The 21463-nt window shown below is 45.0% G+C and overlaps 1 protein-coding gene across 2 annotated transcripts in view; it reads right to left on the bottom strand.

Annotated features, from left to right (window-relative positions):
* Positions 1–2265: 2265 nt before the first annotated feature.
* The window catches only part of LOC147361480 (uncharacterized), a 327323-nt gene continuing 308125 nt past the window's right edge, over positions 2266–21463 (bottom strand). For both annotated transcript variants that reach the window (XR_015137982.1, XR_015137983.1), the window contains exons 7-8: positions 11560–11693; positions 2266–3592 (exon numbers count right to left, since the gene is read on the bottom strand). The gene's annotated coding sequence lies outside the window, so the exon portion shown is untranslated. The remainder of the gene's footprint in view (positions 3593–11559; positions 11694–21463) is intronic.

Here is a 21463-nt window from a genome sequence, read left to right as displayed (position 1 = left end):
ATTTACACCACAGTACTGCGGGTCTTCTTTGTTACAGCACCTTACCTCCTCCCTAAGGATCCCACTGTTTGAGATCCAGGACCAGCCTATAGATCTATCTGTGCTTTCTCAGGGACATAGTTCCACTTAGGCATTGAGAGTGGGCAAAGCAGAACCGAGCCAGTTTCAGAGAAGTTACCACATGAAGTATTCATTTTTAGATATCTGCCTAAGGAAATTCCAAAATCAGAAAAAAATCAACATGGCATGTATTCTTTATGAAACTAAGAACTGAACTTGATCACCCTGAACAACAACAGGGCGGTAATGAGTTAAGATATAGGCCATCTACCTAACACTTTATCTTATTCCAGAAAGGACATAAAGTATAACCAGTGAGGAGGGACATGTTTCTGTAGAATGTGCTTGTGTATGTATATGTATGTGGGGGTGGGGGTGGTTCTGTGTGTAGGAGTGTGTGTGTGTGTGTGTGTGTGTGTGTAGGGAGAGACTCTGCATTTTTGTCAAGCTCTCCATTATTTCGATATACAAGCAGGTTTGAGAACCACTATTTTAGACCCACACTTCTATTCTAAAGGCAAGGGAAATGAGGCTTCTATAGAACCCACATTCATCATCTTAGTCTAAGACTGAATATCAGATGTATGCAAGAAAGGCTCACTGAATGAATAAAAAAGATGCATGCCAGTTCTCAGGACTTCTGAATCTTCCCTAATCACTAATGTTGATCATGCAAAATTCCAAAAGTGTTGCTCAAAGTACCTGAGATCTAAACCAGTGGTTTTCAATATACCCAAGAATCGTGTATAGGACTTATTTTTTAAATGCATGCGCCTCCTCCAGAGGGTCCTTTTGAGTAAGTTTAGAGTGGGAAGCAAGAATCTGCATTTTTATCAGCGCTCTGGGCAATTCTCTTCCAGGAACATCTTTTGAGAAACACTGCATCCAAATCATGGGCACAAGGTAACTCGGCACCATTAGTTTGAAAGGAGCTCTACTATCAATCAAAATGGATCACTGACATGGATAGATGTGATCACGTTATTCATTAAAATGTTGTCCAAAACTGAACCAAGAGTAAAGAGTGTACGAAGCCTCCTCAACTGATATTATGGCTGAAGTTTCCAATGGATGCTTGTGCTTCTACCACTCACCATATAGACTCTGTCATTACGGCAGTCAAGGCAGAAGACGTCAATAGAAAATGTAAGTCAAAGCAGGTAGCTCTAGCCAGACATTCTAGTGAAAGGGGAAAATTACCAAATAATTGGTTTTTCAAGGTGAATTTATTCCTGTACCTATCCCGCAAACAGGATGAAGATAGGAAAACATTGATGCAATGGTGGTATAAGATTATGCTGTGTCAAACATGACTCATGCTGGATCAAAAGTCAAAACAGGAAGGAAACAGGAGTAAAAATAAACCTCCGAAATAAAGTAAGTTCATAGTAAGAGTCAGTGTTCTTAGTAACAAAGAAATCAAATGTTTAGATGTAATGTTGTCACTCCGTTCTGGTTTTCTTATATGTATCTGCTTGAAAATCTTTATAAACTTAGAAAAAGAGGCTTTTTGTTTCTTGCTGTCTGCTGGCATGAAAAATATAGGTGTTTTTTCCCCATATAACAGGAAAATGAGCTACTGACTCTGATTCCAGGTCTTATCTGACATTCGTATCACAAACCACAGGGGGAGTCAGCGAGGACTGGGGGTGTCAGCACTCCACAGACAGCGCCATCCGTGGCCCCGAGGGGCCTTCACAGTGATTAGTCTGCAGGGGTGACGAGAAGCGGTACCACCACCCGAATCCTGTGGCAGGGCCAGCGGCCCACAAGGAGCACAGCCACGTCCAGACGTGTGTGTCGTGTGCACTGTGGGCCTTAAGGTTGCCGGAGATCCCTGTCAGAGTATTGGGAAACTTCTCCCCAGGGGTCAGAGCCACGAGTGATATTTCCAAGAGACACTCATAGTTTTCAGTTTCTGCTGAATCTATCTTGCATTTCATGTAGTAGGCGGTCCTGCCTCACACCTGGACTGAACTCTGCCAGAATTCTTGGAAAAGAATACTCCTCAACCAACATTGCTGAGATTGGCACCATGATCTATAATACAGAAGGAGGAAGCAGTTTCTTTTCACTGTCTCCTGTGGTGGCTTGTCTACCGCCTCGTCTCCCAGCTCCACCATCCCCATAGGTCACCCGTGGGCCTGTCCATCAAACCATGGGGTGGGCAGTCCGGAGGGGGCTGGGCCCTGCCACTTCTCCTTCTTCCTTCTCACAATGCTGAGCCCCATCCTCCTTCCCTACACACCACGAAAATCAAAGGAATGGAACGAAAGCAGGTGACACACCCAAGGCAGATGTGATGAACTCACGTTCTGGAGTCACACGGCCCTGAATTCCAGTCCCAGGGATTGGAACTGCCAGTCCCTGGATTGCCACTCCCTGAGCAGCTTATTTTAACTCGATGAGCATCAGTTTCCTCACAAACCCCGAGATTAAAGCAAGCCAATGCCCTCAAGGCATTCAGTAAGGTTCTAGCAAGCTCTCAAGGCTGAACTCTCAGGAAAAGGGAGTAACAGCAACAATCACGGGACTAGCTCTCAAGATGGATGTGGATGAAGTGTGTTATCGTGTCATCTCTCAGGCTTTCCGCAAAGGAAAGAGCATGGGAAATTCTTATTCCCTGGGGCTGTATATCAAACCAGTGCTTGGTAAGCAGAATTCTAGATACTTACAGACCCACTGGGCCTACAGAACAGACCCCTGGCTTTGTTGTAGCACCTCGTTGTCTTTCAGACTCTTCCACTGCAATGACGGCTCTCTGCAGAATGATGCATTATTTGTGTTTTTGTTTGTTTTTAAATTTATTTTTAATTGAAGGATAATCGCTTTACAATATCGCTTTGGTTTCTGCCATACATCAACACCATTATTCAGTTTTTAACATTGTCTATGTAGTCACTCGTTTAAGGGGGCAAAGACCAGCCGGCAGTCCTGGACTTTCCTGCAAGGCCCCACGAGGCTCTCTGTCCCCTGGCCATCTAAGGAGTCACCAGTGACGTCAGCCGGAGAGCTGCCACCGCTCACAACCCCAGGCTGCTGAAATGAAGTGTCTCCATTTTCTCCGCCTTGGCTGCAGTTGGAAAATTTGGAGTCTCTGGGGGTGGGGAGTGTAGGGGAAGGACACAGTGGAGAATGGGAGCCTTTGGAAGGTGGGGGCCATGGCACCAGCGATTCATGTCTCTTCGACTTGCTGTAGACACTGCGGGCATTGTTTGAAATCACATAGAAATTGTCCTACACGGCCCTCCATCTTACTAGCTGCTCAGCCACTTTGTCACATTAATCATTCAAACTGACGTGAGTAAATAATACCACATGTGGCCGTGATGACAGTCGTCTTCATAATGTATTCATCTCAAGGTACTCATGGGTTTTGCTAAAACAGTGTCAGTGAATGTCTTTAGAAAACTGCCCTCAGAATAGCCAGCTGTCTTTATGCCGTGTGACATCTTGGAGACTTACGTTGGGACAGGCTGAGAGCTGGTGAGATGGGTGAGTTGCACTCTCAGCCTCGTGATGACATCGGGCTCTGATAAGACACAGATTAACATTTGTAACACCTGGAGTCCCCAAACTGTATGCATTTCACACACACAGACATACACACACACACGCTGCCCCAATCCCAACTGCGTCTCGTCACTAGGATTTTTGTACAACTTATCGAGAAATCTTTGTTGACATTAGACGTGATCTTCCGAACGAGCATATCCTTCTTTCTCATCCTTTCCCTCTTAAGATATTGAGCACACGGTTTGTGTCTAGCTTCGTGCTAGATGTGAAAGATTCCACAAAGGAAGGCACAGTCCTGGCCCTTGGGAACTAGAGGTCAGCAGGGTCTGCAGGGATGACACACGGAGAGAGCAGAGCCACACCGTGCAACAAGCACATTAGGTTCAAAGCCCAGACGAACATCATGTGCGAATAGCTGAAAATGTTTAGCTGTCTTTATGGGGCAGGGTCATAATGCCCATGGAAATAAGTAGTCTCAAAAGATGTAGGTTATAGAAAGCAGGGGGAAGTGTGGCTGGGATCAAAGAGTGCTGGCTATCAGATGCAACGAAGGCACAACGCCAGTGGCCAGTGGGTCTGGGACCCTGAGCAGAAGACAAAGGCAGCTCAGGGTTGGGCAAACACATGCATCAGAATAAGAACATCCCACAGAAATCAACAGGTTTGATACATTTAAGGTCAAAATAATCCTACCCAGCTGAATCCTCAGGAATTTGGTTGGGGCAAAGTTTAGGAAAGTATTCCCAAATCTTGACTGACAGAATCACCTGGAAACATTTTCTATTTTTTAACATTCTATAACATTTTCATACCTCAGATCTGCTGAATCAGTATCACATCAGAGGCCTCGGGAATCTATTTTTTAAAAGCCAGAAATTTACCTTGAAGCCACGCTGCAGAGTGACCACGCTGACTCTCCTGAGACATCGAGCTATCCTGTAAGAGCTGACTGGGGGAGGAGTGAGCTGCAGCCCAGCCAAGCTTCAGCCCAGGCATGCCTACTGTCAGAAGAGAAAAGCCTTTGAGGCATTAACACTCTGGTGAGAATCGTTCCTGTCTGCTCCCTCAAGAGTAATATGAGAAAGAGAGAGACCTGGCCTCAGCAGTGGTGGACAGTCAGGCACTGAGTCATATAGGCAAAGGGGATGGTATAAGTTTGAAAGTACAAGTGTTAGTTGCCCAGTCGTGGCTGACTCTTTGTGACCCCATGTAGCCCGTCAGGCTCCACCGTCCATGGAATTCTCCAGGCAAGAATACTAGAGTGGGTAGCCATTCTCTTCTCCAGAGGATCTTCCTGATCCAGGAATCGAACCCAGATCTCCTGCATTGCAGGAGGATTCCTTTCCATCTGAACCATCAGGGAAGCCCACCGTAGGTTTAAGGACTCTCCAAGTTGGAAGAGGCCATCTAGGTTATGCCCCCAGTGAAAGTCCACTCAACAACAAACCTGCTCCATAACCGCTCAGTCTTTGTTCAAACACTTCCAGAGACAGGAAGCTCACTACCTACAGAGGAAGCTTGTTCCATTGTGTTACAGTTCTTGCTGATTCAGAGGAAAACAGGAAGAACTCATCGAACATTTTGCAACTTCTCCCTGCTCTTCCTGCTGGTAGTTTGAAGAACATACCTAATTTCTCTTCAAATATTTGAAATCTCCTATTGGACACCCCAAACCTTTTTTCTCAAGCCAAACTCCCAGACCTTTCTACCACTCCTTTTATAACAGGTTTTGAGATCTTTCTGGAGCTTTCTAGATGCCATGACGTTCTAAAACCAGCTCATTCTCTCTATCAGTTCAGTTCAGTTCAGTCGCTCAGTCGTGTCCAACTCTTTTCAACCCCATGAATCCCAGCACGCCAGGCCTCCCTGTCCATCACCAACTCCCGGAGTTCACTCAGACTCACGTCCATCGAGTCAGTGATGCCATCCAGCCATCTCATCCTCTGTCGTCCCCTTCTCCTCTTGCCCCCAATCCCTCCCAGCATCAGAGTCTTTTCCAATGAGTCAATTCTTCCCATGAGGTGGCCAAAGTACTGGAGTTTCAGCTTTAGCATCATTCCTTCCAAAGAAATCCCAGGGATGATCTCCTTCAGAATGGACTGGTTAGATCTCCTTGCAGTCCAAGGGACTCTCAAGAGTCTTCTCCAATACCACAGTTCAAAAGCATCAATTCTTTGGTGCTCAGCCTTCTTCACAGTCCAACTCTCACATCCATACATGACCACAGGAAAAACTATAGCCTTGACTAGATGGACCTTCGTTGGCAAAGTAATGTCTCTGCTTTTGAATATGCTATCTAGGTTGGTCATAACTTTCCTTCCAAGGAGTAAGCGTCTTTTAATTTCATGGCTGCAGTCACCATCTGCAGTGATTTTGGAGCCCCAAAATATAAAGTTTGACACTGTTTTCACTGTTTCCCCATCTATTTCCCATGAAATGGTGGGACCGGATGCCATGATTTTCGTTTTCTGAATGTTGAGCTTTAAGCCAACTTTTTCACTCTCCACTTTCACTTTCATCAAGAGGCTTTTTAGTTCCTCTTCACTTTCTGCCATAAGGGTGGTGTCATCTGAATATCTGAGGTTATTGATATTTCTCCCGGCAATCTTGATTCCAGCTTGTGTAACCAACACATGCACAGGGCCTCTCTTGCCCATACCCAGCCCTTGATTGCAAAGACCAGAACGTCTCCCAGGGTAACCTGGGCAACGCCTCTCAGGTGGTGGAGAAACTCCCATCCCCCTCCTCAATCTTGTCCAGATCCTTTGGGGGAGGGGCCTGAGTTCTTGGTGCCTCCTGCCATCATGATTACAGCAGATGCGTGGCATAAACCTCTCTTTCTCCCCAGAAGGGCTGTGAGCCTTTTCTTACCAGAGTGCTGAAGGGATCAGACTCTGTTTCTCAGTCCAGGATTGTGGCCGTTCGGAAAAGAAAAAGGAGCCGGATAAATAAATCTAGTGACTGCTTTCCTACTCTGGGCTCTGCAGCAAGCATTAGGGTTTGGAATCCTCCACCAGCAGCACTCTGAGTCTGTATGCTGCCCACTCCCTGGTGACCCTCAGTTGTGCACGCAGGGCGGAGCTGCAGGACAGGGCTTGGCTTCAGAGCTGGAACAGGGCGGTGACTGGCAGTGACATGGGAGTGAGCAAAGACATCGTCATGAGCCACAGCCCAGGTTCCTGACACTGGCTTTCTGAAAACAAGGAGCTGGACCCATCTCTCTCTTGTCCCTTTCCTCACTCCCTGGCCCCCAAGCAGCATCAGACCTATTTGAACACAGAATCTGAGGGGACTCAGACTTAACAGCATGCTTTTTGCACATGGCACAATGAATCTGTATCACTCCAGAGGCAGGGACCCTGATCGGCTAGTCACACAGATCACCACGTCAAGGGTAAGAGCATTCCAAGACAGAGAACAAACAAGTGCAAAGGCTGTGGAGCAAGAGAATTCATGGTTTGTTTCAGGAACGATGCCGAGGCCAGGAGAGAGTGAACAAAGAGTACTGTGATGAAGCAGAGAGAAACAAAGAGCTGTGATATGAGGATCTTCTGGATCATCACAAGGACTTTGGCTGCCATCTGGGTAAAGCAGGAGCCACTGGAGAGTTTAAGAAAGGGGTGACACCCTCTGACTTATGTTTAATGAGCTTCCTCTGGCTGCCACCTTGAGATGGGGGCAGAAGCAAGAAGGCTTCTGAAATGATCTATGGAGAAACAATGGCAGCCTGGACTGGAGTAGCAATGGGAAGTGGTGGAGAGCAGTGGGGTCCTGGGATAGCAGATGGCAAAGCCCTCGGGATTTGCTAATGGAGTGAATGTGGAATGATGGCTTTGCTGACAGAGTGAAGGTGGAGGGTGTCAGAGGAGGGAAGGGGGACTCAGAGGTTTGGCCCTGAGCAAATGGGAGGGGGAGCTGCCGTGGACAGAGTGTGAGAGGGCTGACAGCAAGAGGAGCGGGTCTGCAGGGTGGGAGGTCAGGCACTTGGCAGTCCAGCTGGTTCCGGCTCCGTCATGGACAGACCCCAGGTAGAGGACGCGCTCTGCCGTCCCTGAGCCTGAGTTTCTTCTCTGCCTCCTTCCCGGCTTAATCTCCTCCACGTTCATATCCCTAGGGCCAGCTGGTGATGCTGGGGATTCTAAAAGCACTGAAATCAAGACCCTGCTCTATCCTTGATGTGCTACTTCACAAGGCAAGAAATTGGGCCAAGCGAACATTTTAGCAATGTTTTCAATTAAAAGAATGGAAAAGCTTCTGTTTGTTTAAGATTTCACAATGAGGCCCTGTTTCATAAGTCTAAAAACTCAATTCAAGGACTCTGTTTTTTCCCGTCAGCCACTAGCTGGGCATGGATGACCACTCCTCTCACTTGGGTTGCCTTTATAGTTACTGAGCATCTTCACACTGCCTTCATCTAAAACATTATTTGATTTTCAACCAAATATCTAATTTATGGTTGAGGAAACTGAGGCTTGCAGAACTCAGGCCACTCAAAGAAAGTCACTTAGTCAGAAATTCAGCACAGGCAGAATTTTAATTCAAATATTCAGACTCCAAATGTAATTTCTCATATTCTATTGTACACACTATCCTTTTTTTCCATATGTCCTGAGTTCAGTTGGATTTGTGAAGTAGCAGTAAGACTTTTAAGACAGAACTTTATACAATTCCTCATGTGGAGGGGTACCTTTGCTTATGTCAGCTGTACCCCCAAAGCCTCAGGTTTTCTGTGACTCCAGCCAGAAACTGTGATTCACCTGGTTCAAAGGAACGTGGATTGATTCCCGTGAATAAAAGAGAGATTAAAAACGCAACCTAAATAATCTCCTTTGTAAGGAGCCTTTGTGCTATATCTTAACAAGACTCACCAAACTTGTGATGAAGAATCATGACTGGTCAGAACAGTATTGAGTAGAGTTCCTTGTGCTATTCAGTAGGTTCTTATTAGTTATCTATTTTATGCATAGCAGTTTGTATATGTCAATCCCAATCTCCAAATTAATCCCTCCTCCCTTTGAGCTTTATGGGGAAATAATCTTTAAAAGGGTGGATATATGCATATGTATGACATTACTTTGCTGACAAAGGTCTGTCTATGGATTTTCAAAGCTATGGTTTTTCCAGTAGTCAAATGTGGATGTGAGAGTTGGACTATAAAGAAAGCTGAGGGGGGATGATTTGGGAGAATGGCATTAAAACATGTATAATATCATAAATAAAATAAAAAGTGAAAGTGGAAAAAAAAATAAAGAAAGCTGAGTGCCAAAGAATTGATGCTTTTGAACTGTGATGTTGGAGAAGACTCTTGAGAATCCCTTGGACTGCAAGAAGATCCAACCAGTCCATCCTAAAGGAAATCAGTCCTGAATATTCATTGGAAGGACTGATGCTGAAGCTGAAACTTTAATACTTTGGCCACCTCATCCAAAGAACTGACTCACTGGAAGAGACCCTGACGCTGGGAACGATTGAAGGTGGGAGGAGAACGAGACAACAGAGGATGAGATGGGTGGATGGCAACACTGACTCAATGGACATGAGTTTGAGTAAACTCTGGGAGTTGGTGATGGTCAGGGAGGCCTGGCATGCTGCAGTCCATGGGGTCGCAAAGAGTCGGACATGACTGAGCGACTGAACTGATATGTATATGTATAACAGATTCACTTTGCTGAACAGCAGAAGCTAATACAACATTGTAAATCAACTATACTCCAATAAAAATTAGTTTAAAAAGAGAATCATGGCTGGGAGCCCTTCTCCCCAAAACCTTCCTGCCATCTCCTAGAACTCTCTTCCATTTCCATGTGACCAAAGCGGAACAAATCCCCCCTTCTCTTCTTCTTTTCAGGATTCTCTTCTGTTCTCCACATATTGGTGGGATGGGGGAATAATGTCCTCTTATGAAAAATTGGTGTTCAGTGGAGAAAAACAAAGTTGGCCAAGTGTGACAATGAAAGGAAAGGAGGCTCCCACTTTTGTCCCCTCCTGATTGGGTAAGACGCCCTCACCACAAATTGCCTGGTTCACTTTCTTTTTTGTCTTTTCCAGAGATCTTGAACTCACACCTTTTGGGCAAACCCTAGATAGCCTTGGGAAGCATCCTGAGTGTTGGTGACATGGGAGAGGCAGGCTGTGAGCCCTCTACCCGTGGTGTGACTGTGCCCAGGCCCCGCCAGGCAGTTTTTGTAAAGGCACTTTTGCTCAAAACGTACTGCTGCTGCTGCTGCTGCTGCGTCACTTCAGTCGTGTCCGACTCTGTGCGACCCCATAGACGGCAGCCCACCAGGCTCCCCCGTCCCTGGGATTCTCCAGGCAAGAACACTGGAGTGGGTTGCCATTTCCTTTTCCACAAAACGTACTACGAATGTTTAAAAAACAACGAGGGTTAGAAATAACAAAAGGCAGATGTTGGCTTGTTTTGTGCGAAACAGAATTAGAAAAATAAGATGCTCATGGGCCCTGCAAGTGTAATTTAAGACAGAAATACCAAAGGTTGGCTTCCAGCCCTGTTGGTACCCAAGACACCCCCTGGACTTGGATCAGGAGCCATGCGATGCAAAACACTGCACCAGTCAACCCATCTGGGGGCACGGGAGGGAGCAAATTAATACTTCTCCAAATTTATTCCATGGTAGTCACATCTGCAGGAACTGTGGGACACAGGGATCATTTTGAAGATGAAATCAACTTAACAACTGTTTTCTTCTGTTGTCTAATGGACAAATTATACCTGTGGGGAAAGTTCCAGGCTTCCCCTTTCCCCTTAGCAGTCTCCTCCTGGGCAGGGTAATATAGCAGAAAATAACACTGAACATGGGGTCAGAACCTGCCCCTGCTCCCTCCTTGCTAGCTGTTGATACTGGAGAAGCATCTTGGCAACATCTGTGGGGAATGGGGAAATTGGGAAACTGATCACTAAAAACTCATTTAATTTCCACCAACTCCATGCTTCTCACTTCTTCCCAGGTCATTTCATCTGCCTTTATTTATTTTGCTAAGGTTTTCTTTCTCCTCCATGAGAAGGATAGACAAAAGAAAATGGGAGAAAACCTTGTAATTGTTCAGTTTTGAATTGTCTCATGTTAAGCACTCAGATTTCTCAGGACGCTTTTGTAAAAAGCAATTTAGCAAACTTCCTTGGGATTCAACATGGTGTTTTCTACTTATTGAGATAAAGAAAAAAATTTTCTTGACCTGACCTCTTGCACATTGATAGATACATATAATTTAGTAGGACTACATTGGAAAATTGTATGAATTGGTATCAAATTACATCTTCTCTTGGTTATCTAGGATGTGGAGCTAATCTCAATACTAATTTCCCTCAATATTCTGGAATCTGTAGCATTATATTCAATCCCTCTAAGCAACTGACACTTTGAGGCTCTGCCTCCCTCGGTCAACGATGGTTAGTCCTAGGAAAGAGCTACTTTTCGCCTTTAAAATTGGAAACAAACTGCAGTTGGCAAGAGCACCGGGGCAGGTGGGCACTAGTTCCCTTTACTTCATCTTCACCCCAAGGGAAAATGGGAAAATTCATGAGACAAGTTATGTTATTTATTTGCTTAAGAACTTCCCTTCTGCCATTCCCTCCATATGGTTTACGTTTTCCCTCTGAATTGGTGCTTTCACAGTACAAAACGGTCTTTGTTGAGAGGCAGTAACAGGTGTGTTGTGAGACAGGGAGCGAGTGAGAGAATGGGAGAAAATGTGCATCTGTGTGTGAGAACACGGAGGGCTGAGTGTGAGTTTTGTGTGTGCAGGTGTCCACGCAGTCTAAGGCACGGAGACCCAGTGTGCTCAGGGAATTCCTTTGGAGAATAGAGTCACGTAATATTTAAGAGCTCTTGGCTGAGATATCTATGCACCATCTGTGAACATCCCTTCCAGAGAGATGCTGTAAAACCACCTTGGATTCTTAAGACAGACGAAGCAAATGCATTTCAGCAAAAGTTCTGATGAAACTAGCTCAGCGATACTCACCCTGTCTTGCTCTTCTCTCTAAACAGCATCATAGACAACATGTGGGCTTCAGGCCAGACAGACTGGATTAGCGTTTCAGCCAGGTATTCCTCAGTGTGGGGATGTTGGGGGATTTACTAAACTTCCCCAAGTTCCTTTTTAAAAAAAGAAAAAAAACACAACAACACATAAATATTGGATCACAATGCCCAAAGTCCTGGTGTAGCTGAGGGAATTCAGTGCCTGGACATGGTGGTCACTCAGTAAATGTTGGTTCTTTTCCCATAAACACAATTCTCAACTCAGATTGAACAGAGATGGGAAAAATGCTTCCCATATGTTCAGGTAGGTCACTGACAAGGTCCAAATTGCCTTCTAATTTGCCAACCAAGGTTTTGACCTCTTGTCCTTTGGCATGATAAAGATGCGTGAGATGTTGCAGCTGCACGCTTCTGCTTTAAGCTCATCTTCTCCACAGAACACTGGAGTGACTGTGCACTGCCTTTAAGACACAAAAGCTCGCCTCCTGCCCTGCTTTCAGCGGACCCTGACCTCCAAGCTGTTTCCATGGGGATGGCATTGGAGCTGTGGCCAGCCTCTCAGGTCTATCTGGACTGACTCCCATCATGTCCAGTGGCACATGAATGGACTGCTGCCCAGGAGATGCTCCATGCAGTGGGACCTCACATGACAGACACAGCTTTTGGGGAAATATAAAACCATGACCCTTTGTTTCATCAGCCCCATAGAGCAAGCAGCTCAGTTAGACTGGTTGAGAAGGAAGACTGACTTGCTCCCTGCTTTTCACCAGACACCACAGTATTGAGGAAAGAGAATGGACTTAGGAGTCAGAGGAAAGTTCAAATCCCACAGCTGCCACTGTGACACGAAAGCAAAACAAAATAACACAAAACACCAATTTAACTCCCCAGTTTCTGTTTCCAGTTTTCTACACGGTGATCTCCAACACATCAAATCGCTATTCCTGAATCCATCCGGAAGTCACCTTAGGCCATGGCTGGCACAAAGTAAATCATCAGTGAATATCAAATGTCCTTCACAAAGCTTTCAAGCCCACGTGACAGAGAATTGTTCTACGCACATATTTGAACAATTTGTTACTTGCCTTTTGGCAGTGATTAGCCAGCTCCAAAGGAGAAACCAGTCTGTGTTGACAATTAGGGGAGCAAAGATGTTGAGGTAGAAGCAAGTTTTCTCTCTGCTCCAAGAAATAATAATTATCAGCCATCACATGCTGGACAGCTTCTAAGATGTATCCGTGTTGGATACTGCAAATCAGTTCCTCTGCACAGTTCACCCCAATCTGGGCATGACTTCCAGTAGTTTAGTGCTTGCAAGGCTAGCTACTCCTTTCCCCAGGTCCCTTACAGTTAGCACTTCACATGTAATGTAGACGGCAGGAATAGATGCACCACATCTTAGATTTTATATCAAGTTTATGGTATCTTAGACTTGACTTCCTGAAAACTGATTCCTGTGCAAAGAATGGGCTTCCCTGATGGCCCAGGTGGTAAAGCATCTGCCTGAAATGCGGGAGACCTGGGTTCAACCCCTGGGTTTGGGAAGATGCCCTGGAGGAGGGCATGGCAACCCACTCCAGTATTCTTGCCTGGAGAATCCATGGACAGAGGAGCCTGGCAGGCTACAGCCCATGAGGTTGCAAAGAGTCAGACATGACTGAGTGCCTAAGCACACAGGCAAAGATCTGCATACAGAAGATTTATTAGGGACTGTCTTTGGGAACAACACCTAGAAGGAAAAGAGGGAAGCAGGAACAGACTGAGTTTAGAGAAACTGAACTGCGATGTAGTTGCAAAGCAGACTTCAGTCAACCCCACGAGTGCTCCGCACTGGGAAGGCCATTCAGAGGTGTCCTCAGCTGAGGTGGAAGAGACTAGTATGCTGTATCCTGCATCTATCTTAAAACACGTTCATTTATTTGGTTGCATCTGGTCTCAGCTGCGGCACTCGGGATCTTCATTGCAGCACGTGGGATCTTTTGTTGTGGCACATATGACTCTCCAGTTGTGGTGTAGGGGCTCAGCTGCCCTACGGCATGTGGGATCTTAGTTCCCCAACCAGGGATCAAACCCAAGTACCCTGCATTGCAAGGCAGAGTCTTAACTGCTAGAGCACCAGGGAAGGCTATACCCTGTATATATTAGTCAATGGACATAGGCTGCCCTTTCCCCTCCCCTCAACCCAGGGACAAGGCATACCTGGGGCAAGGTGGCTCCTAATGGTCAGGAGTGATTTTCAAAGATGGGCATAGTCATCAGCAGTCAACTCTCTGGACTGCTGGGAGAATGAGCGCCTAGGTCCTGAAGAGGAAATATGGACAGCCCAGCACAGACCCCTAATGTTCACTACTGAGCACCCACTGCACTGCTCAGACCGACTTGCTTATACTACATCTACCTCATCTGCAAACAGCTTCTTGGGAATTTTGGCTGGCATCATTTTCAGGGAAAACTTATGAAACAGCTTGATCTAATGAACTACAGTCTTCATGAATGCAGCTGGTTTTAAGGTCACAGCAGATGCTCATGGTCTTCTTCTCTATTGCTCCTTCTATATTCCCTTTCCTCCTAGCTATCATGTCCACTGCTCTAGAAGCTTCACTGGTATGGTGACCAGATCCCACCGCCCCCCCCACCCCGCCCCCGTGAAGGTCTGGGTCCCTGGTCAGCATATTCTTTTCAGGCTGTGACTACCGCACTTGTCATCAAAATTGCACAGGGTCAAACAAAAACATGCCAACTCCAGTTAATCATCAGGACGCCAGAACTGCAGTGTGTTGCGTTTTGTGTGTAACAGCTGCCTATCTTTTCCCGGTGATCAAGGCCAATTGTTCCTACCTGCGTGATGACTCCTTTCCTTGAAATGCTGGTCTTTGGGCACAATGAGCCATAGTGCTTAAAGGTGAAGGGATAGAAAGCACAGATTCCCCCAAATGGGTCCCTGGGGGTGTGAAAATTTGGGCTACTCGTATTTCTACCACTTAGTTCCTAGGCACGTGCATTCTGCCTTCTGGGGGCACAGCCCTGTATATTGTTGGTTGGTTCTGAGAATATTCTGTCCTCATCTGAGACAGCATCTCACCTGTGGATGAAGTCTGGCCTTTCCCTCTTCTGTCAGCTGGCAGGAGGGGACTTACCATGTGGCCCTGTGTGTGCTCCAAGAGACACCAGAGCAAGAGGGGTGGATGACACACGGACTGGGTCACTCACTTGTGCAACTAACCTGTGCCAGCCCCAGGTGCCCCGCTTCTATCTTACGATAGATTACTGTTGGGCCACCAACCGTATAACTCGGTGGATCTGATAGATGGACAGCTCTGCTCGGATGACCACTTCACTCCCATGGTGAGGGCCAAGTCGTTTTTCAAATGAAATATAATTTTATGCTGCAGATATCAAGTGCCTTGCTAGGTGCCTGTGTTATGATTCCTCGTAAGGACGAATTTGCCATCAACTCCACAGGACATCTGTTTTTCTACCACAGATGTCTCTATTGGGGTACCCTAGCGATTTCACTTTCACTTTTCACTTTCCTGCATTGGAGAAGGAAATGGCAACCCACTCCAGTATTCTTGCCTGGAGAATCCCAGGGACAGAGGAGCCTAGTGGGCTGCCGTCTATGGGGTCGCACAGAGTCGGACACGACTGAAGCGACTTAGCAGCAGCAGCAGTATCGCCAAGGGGGTTGGGCTGCTTGTCCAGAAGCCTGGGCCTGCTGCACATCCCTCTACTGTTCTGCCCTTCCTGCTCCTTCTCTACCTGTCCCAGCAAGAAGGGCCTACTTGTCACCTGATGCACAGCCTGGAAAAATATTCCCAAGTGTGGAATTTGCTGTACTCAGAACCCGAAGAGGTCTATCACACTTATATATCCTTCTTAGTGAGGGGAAGTACAAGATATAATACCCATCATCTACTTTGGAATCGATGCCCTGGCATGCCCAGGCCCTAAAAACTATACTGATATGGGGCCTCTGAACTTCAAAGGGTTACCTCCTATCCCCTGAAGCTCATAGACCAACCAAAACTCCCAAAGCATTTCTGTTGGCATTTATCTCTGTCACTGGCCCCAAGATGTGATGTTATTTTTTAATTTACAAACTTGGCAGGAAGAGGGAGACAGTTTCAAAGCCTCCATTTGTCATTCCCCACTCTGGTAGCTCTAAACTCCAGGCCAAGAAACCAGTGTGGAAGATTTGCCAACTGCTATGTATGTCCATGTCCACTAGTTCTCAAAATATTTGAGTAATTTCCTTTCCCTAGTGGATAGTCACCCAAACATGTGGCTATAGATCCCTTTGGGGAGGAGCTGGGAGAATCATTACCATATACAAGTACCTTGGTGCTCTGGGATCCTTTGTACTAGTGACCCAGCTTCTCCCAGTCAGTGGATTCCAGATACGAGGATCAGCTCAGTCTGCTGCTGCTGCTAAGTCACTTCAGTTGTGCCCGACTCTGTGTGACCCCATAGATGGCAGCCCACCAGGCTCCCTGTCCCTGGGATTCTCCAGGCAAGAACACTGGAGTGGGTTGCCATTGCCTTCTCCACAGCTCAGTCTAGGAACTACCTATTGGGGGTTGCTGCTCTTAGTCTCCTAACCATTCTTTTTTTTTTTTTTTTTTAATTTCTTTTGATTGATAGATTGAGAAATACCCTCTTCAGCTGCCTATCTATCTCTCTTGTCCCAGGAATGCCATGTTCTAGTCATCATTCCCATGGCTCTCTAGGAGTCAGGGTCTCTGGCTGCCACTTAGACCTTGTTTTTCATTGTGCAATAATTGTACCCGATTATTGTAATGAACAATAATTTAATAATTTTGATGGGAAGAAGAAGCTACATTGAGATACAAAAGCAAAAGAGACGTCTGCTGATTCTATAAGATGCTCTGTAACCAGGATGACTCTTCAGAGTTGTCCCTAACTGAAGCGAGGAAGCTGGGTCTTTGCAGCCCTGCAGCAACCATTCAATGGCGTGGAAAGCATTCCTCCGGCTAGGCGTGGTTTTTATGGCCAAGGGAAATTCTTAGTGGTGAGTTGCAGCCAACATTCCTGGCGTATCCAGGGCTATGCTTCAGGACCACACCTTAGAGCTTAAAGGTGTTTGAGTGGCACTATAGTATTCTCTACACTAGGGAGAGATGTAGATGACAAAGCATCTATTTTGCTTGTGTGGACCATGGTGACAGCTGTATGATTCTGGAGCCGGGAGTTATAGTAGCAGTTGGCTGACTCTTCAGCTTTTGATCATGTCAGAGGTGGCAGCTCCCTTGACTTTCTAGTTCTGCAACGTTGTTTTGAGACACATCCTGGAAATTGTGACCAAAGTCTATTTCTTCAGCCCTCACACTGAGTATGTGAACTTTCAGCACCTCTAAATAAATTTCTTCCAGCTTAAACTAGTTAGAATAGATTGTATGTTCTCAACTAAGAACCCTGAACAAAGTTGGTATTTGATAGCCAGCATCCGTTCTGGTTAGATGGTGCCATGATGTATTGGTCATTGTATAAACTGAAAATTACATAAAACTTCACCAGGAGAGTCAGGTTTCTAGATTAAAGGCAAAGTAGCTAACATATGCTGTGTGCTGAACTTCCCAAGACCTACAGCTCTCTGTGGCTGTTGACTGACATAAGGTCAGTGCTCAGTTGCAGACATTGTGTGCTTATATTACTTTGCTAGTTAGGCCTGCAAGAAAGGGACATGAACAGATGACTTTGGGGAAAAGCCTCTATGTTGAGGTTTTATGGAATTGTGGTATAATAAGTGATGACTCTCAGTAGCTACAGGTGCTCAGGGTCTTGGTGCTTCAGGAAACAAGGACAGTTGGCCAGTGTCATTCAGTATGCAGTCTGAACTTGAAAGTCTTGGCTATCTCATACCTTGGCATTTACTCTTTTCCAAAAGGCGTTTTTGTTGGATTGGTATACCTCCATCCCAACAGCAACTGGTATTATTGGAGAAAATTTCTCACCAAGCCTTTGTAAAGGCAGCTGTCTTCTCACACGCCTAGTACACATAGGTTTACTCTTGGTTTCTCTATTGATTCCTGGTTCAGCCCGCTAGAGACAGGGTATCGAGTCATTCATAGAAAAAACGGAGTGCTACTTCACTTTAAAATGTAGCAATCCTTAAGGGGGTTGGTAAGTGGGGTTTTGTTCAGCCCTAATGCAGCTATTCCAGTGCTGAATCCTCCCAGAATATGACTTACGAGACTTTGAGCTCCAAAGGAAAGCTGCTGCTTTCCTTTCCTTCTCTACAGCCCTTTGTATAAATCCGTCCCTTTTCTGATAGCCTTAGATAAACTTAGAGTAAAGTACTTTGTGCTTCCACGATGGCTCAGCAGTAAAGAATCTGCCTGCAATGCAGGAGACTTGCAGGAGACATGGGTTCGATCCCTGGGTTGGGAAGACCCACTGTGGTAGGAAATAGCAACCCACTCCAGTATTCTTGCCTGGAACATCCCATAGATAGAGGAACCTGGTGGGCTACAGTCCAATGGGTGGCAAAGAGTTGGACATGACTGAGCAACTAAAACAACACAAATGTGTTTATAGACAGGCAGATTGATAAACATGCACACGTTCGAAGGTATAGCCTGCAGAGTTCTGCATACATACCTACTGAAGCACAAGAGGATAAAACGCATCCATTTTCTCAAATAATAAAAGCTCATATAACACTTGTAACAGTGTTTTCCAAATGTACCCAAGGGTAAGTTTGAAAAGTTACCTTGATTTTTTGTTAGACTTTCAAGTGCTCAGATCCACTGAATCAGAGTTGCTAGGACCAAGTCCTGAAAAGCTGTGCATTCAATAAGTGCCCAAGGTGATTCTTATCAGAAAAGACTTAGGAAGCCAATCTCTTCACTATCGCCGCTTCTCTGGCCGGTCCTATAAATGGCCTGCAGTTGTCGTCACCCACCTCAGGGTAACAGATGGACCCCTTGCATGGGTGAACCAATTGGATGTGCAGAAAGCAATTGTTAAACAGATCTTGATATTCAAAACAACCAAGGGAACTAATATCAATGTGGTCTTTTTTTAAAAAAAATAAAGTGATGAGATAACCCTAGGCAAACAGACCAAAGGCAAGTGTGCTGAAATCTGACCACTTTATGAAATAATATACTGAACAGAATTAATCTATTATGTTTTCCTTTCATCCAGGATTCTTAGAAATCTGTCTTTTTTTTTTTTCCCCCAATAAGAAATAATCCTGTAGAACATGCACTAAATTCTGGGCTGTGTTCTTTGTTGTAAACTCAGAGAGAAGTGTAGCTGGGCAGCAATGAAGACTATATTACACAATTACTTAAATATGAGTCTTCAGCAAAGATGAAATGACTTGAGGCTTTTCAATGAACACAGCTTTAAGCTCAGTAAATAGTGGCTTATATCAAATTTGTTTATTACCATGGGTAATTTGTTCTTAACATAGACATATTTTACACTTGAAGTAATGTTTCACTAGAACTCCATAAAGCAACTGTGTAATTGATAATAAATATGTCACTACTGGTAAGTAATTAATTCATATGAAGTTAGTTAAAACCATGCGAGCACTGCCTAGAGTACAGAAAAAGAATGCATAACTAAAGTAGTTATAGTCAAATAACAGATGGTATAAAGAAGTCAATAAAAACAAATAAAGATGTGGACAAAGTGTGTGCTTGTGTGTATGTGTGTGTGTGTAATCATGCTTAGCAAGCACTTGTAACACACCTGATATCATGCCTGACCCTTCTCTCAGAACTTTTCAGGGAAGTATTGAATTCAGTTATTATAGATGAGGAAACTGGAGATCTGAAATTTTAAGTCGTTTGTTGTATGATATACAGTGAAATAGCAATGGAAACGAGGTACTGTTAATTAGCGATGAAAAAGAGTGCAGAAAGCAATTGTAGGTGTACAGGCATGCTTTTTCTACCTCTGTTTAGTGTAGTGTTACTCAAGCATGAGTTTCAGGATTAGATATACCTTGTTTGGGGCTTCCCCAGTGGCTCGGCAGTAAAGAATATGTCTGCAATGCAGGAGCCACAGGAGATGTGGGTTCAATCCCTGGGTCAGGAAGATCCCAGGGAGGAGGGCATGGCAACCCACTCCAGTATTCTTGCTTGGAGAATCCCATGGACAGAGGCGCCTGGAGGGTTACATTCCATAGGATCACAAAGAGCTGGACATGACTGAGCACAGGCACATACATTCTTTGTGTCCTGGATGAGCAAACCTCTAGGTATATGACCTTGGTAAGATGACCTGGTATCTCTTGGTCTTAAAAACAATAGCATCTACTACATAGAACTATTGTGAGGATTAAATGGGAAAACACATGGGTAAAGATAGTATCATGCCTGGCACATATCAAGCTCTAAGCAAAATTAGTTAATTATATGATATCGCCAGGAAAATCAGCACAGAGTAAATAATTACTCAACAGAGTAGGAACTGAACATTATTTTCATTTACAGTGAGACAGATATTTTCTCTATATTATTCAGCTATGTATGGACTGAATTTAATCAAAACTAACTGAACACAGACTTCAGATTTCTGAGGCAGTCTTATTTTCATGAAATTTGACTTTTGAAAACTATGTTTCATTTAATTTAACTCAATAACCATTATTTAAGCACCTGTGTCAGTTCCTTTCTTCAGTGACCTCACAGTCCTAATGACTGGCTATAAGATGGTAGAAGGACAGAAGAGCAAGAAATGGGAGGTTTATTGAAGGAGAAAAAGTGGAACTTCAGACTGACAGAATATCTCAGAAGACCTAGTCCTACCTTTAAAACAGCAAACAGCTCCTAGTGAGCCTTACAAACTGATGGAAGAGACAGATAACAGGCAGATTGTTGTATGAATCTGCCTGCCAATGCAGGAGACACAAGAGACACAAGTTGAATCCCTGGGTCGGGAAGAGACCCTGGAGGAGGAAATGGCAGCCCACTCCAGTATTCTTGCCTGGAAAACCTCACGGACAGAGGAGTCTAGTGGGCTACAGTCCATGGGGTCCCAAAGAGTCAGATATTACTGAGCACACGCACAGCAGCACTCTATGAGGTCAGGGATGTAACCTGTTTAACTTGCTGTATGATGAGCATCTTACGTGTGCTATTTGATTATGACAGTATGTCTGCGTAACAAGTATATGAAGAGGTAACACTTAAAACAAGATACAAAGGGTGAATAAAGGAGTGGGTCAAGGAATGGTGATAAACACAAGAGCTGAATGTAAGAGAGAACACTGGTCTGGCTCCATCAGGCTGGTTGGTATATGGGCTTGGGGGCCAGTAGGTAGGCCACACAGATTTGAAGGAATCAATTCACGAAGAATGTTGCATGCACTTAATGCTCTGTGCTGTGGTATGTTACTGCAGCTGCCCATCAGAATAATCTGGGAAGTTTTTCGAAATGACTGATGGAGTACTGCATACCAATTAGCCTGTTTAGGTCCCACCCTTTTATTGAGAAAATACAAAACTGAACAAAATGTATTTTAAAAATGTGTTTAAACATCTGAAACTACCAAGAGGGTAAGAATTTGGAGGGCCAAGATCCAGATGAGAAGGAAATCCAGGAGTCATGATCAGACATTTGGGGCAATTTTTTCCCTCAAGAGGATTGACTGCCAGTTTCAAAATCAGTGCCCGAGAGATTGAAAAGTTAGGGGGTTTCCAGTAGTTTCACAGGGCTGGGGGTTGGGGGTGGTGAAAATTGGAGTTTGAAGCCCACCAAGATGGAGTATAGCTGGTATATACCCTTGGATTTCATTTGGGACCCTCAAAATTGACACACTAAGAATAAGGATGGCCTGGAAATAAATCAGACCTCATAAGAATTGGAGCTTCAATTTGATCATCTCATTCCTTAATTGGACAATGGTG

This window comes from Bos grunniens, chromosome 12, assembly GCF_055505025.1.
Source record: "Bos grunniens cultivar Pamir isolate PY7600 chromosome 12, Bosgru_T2T1.0, whole genome shotgun sequence".
NCBI classification, from domain to species: domain Eukaryota; kingdom Metazoa; phylum Chordata; class Mammalia; order Artiodactyla; family Bovidae; genus Bos; species Bos grunniens.
This window is presented reverse-complemented; position numbering and strand designations above follow the sequence as displayed.